Source organism: Pygoscelis adeliae, unplaced genomic scaffold (genome assembly GCF_000699105.1).
Source record: "Pygoscelis adeliae isolate BGI_AS28 unplaced genomic scaffold, ASM69910v1 Scaffold85, whole genome shotgun sequence".
Lineage (NCBI taxonomy): Eukaryota > Metazoa > Chordata > Aves > Sphenisciformes > Spheniscidae > Pygoscelis > Pygoscelis adeliae.
The window spans coordinates 6,233-6,895 of record NW_008824900.1 but is presented as its reverse complement, the minus strand read 5'-3'; positions in this window follow the sequence as shown (position 1 = coordinate 6,895).

Here is a 663-nt window from a genome sequence, read left to right as displayed (position 1 = left end):
CCCGGGTCGTGGCTGCCGCCCGCCGCGAAGCGCCGCAGGAAGGTGGCAAAGCAGCCCTAAAAAATGGGGGGAAAGGAATAATTAAAAGCATAGCTCAAGGGGCTGTGAGCACTTGGCAGGTTAAAAGGGTCCTTCCCCAGCCCTGCCTTGGGAGGTCATCACCAGCACCAGCCATAGTGGGTGGCTGGACGAGGGGGAGGAAGAGGAAGGGGCGAGGGGCTCCCCAGCGCGGGGCTCCCCGGCGCGGGGCCGTGCCTTTCCGCAGGCAGGCAAGCGCCGGCAGGGCCTGACCCCAGCAGCAGGACTCAGGAGCTATTCCCTGCACTAGGAAAGCATTTGCTGCACTGTGCGGCTGGCGGGGACACAATGAGTTTGTTCTGCGGCCCGGGAGAAGCCGTCCGTATTTTCCATAGGCCTCCAACTGTAATTTAACATTAGTCAACGGGTGCCAAAAATAAAAGATCACCAGCTATACTGTCTCCGTTACAAACAGTTGCTGCTAGTCTAAATAATCCCCCAAAACGTCTAATGCCTGCATACCAGGGAAGCGTTTCAGAGGAAAGTAATTCCTTTGTACTTCAGCTGGCAAGCAGATGCCAACCAGGAAAAAATGCCACCTCCACCCAGGCTGTGGGGAGGAGAGCGGGCAGCGCCGGGCACGGG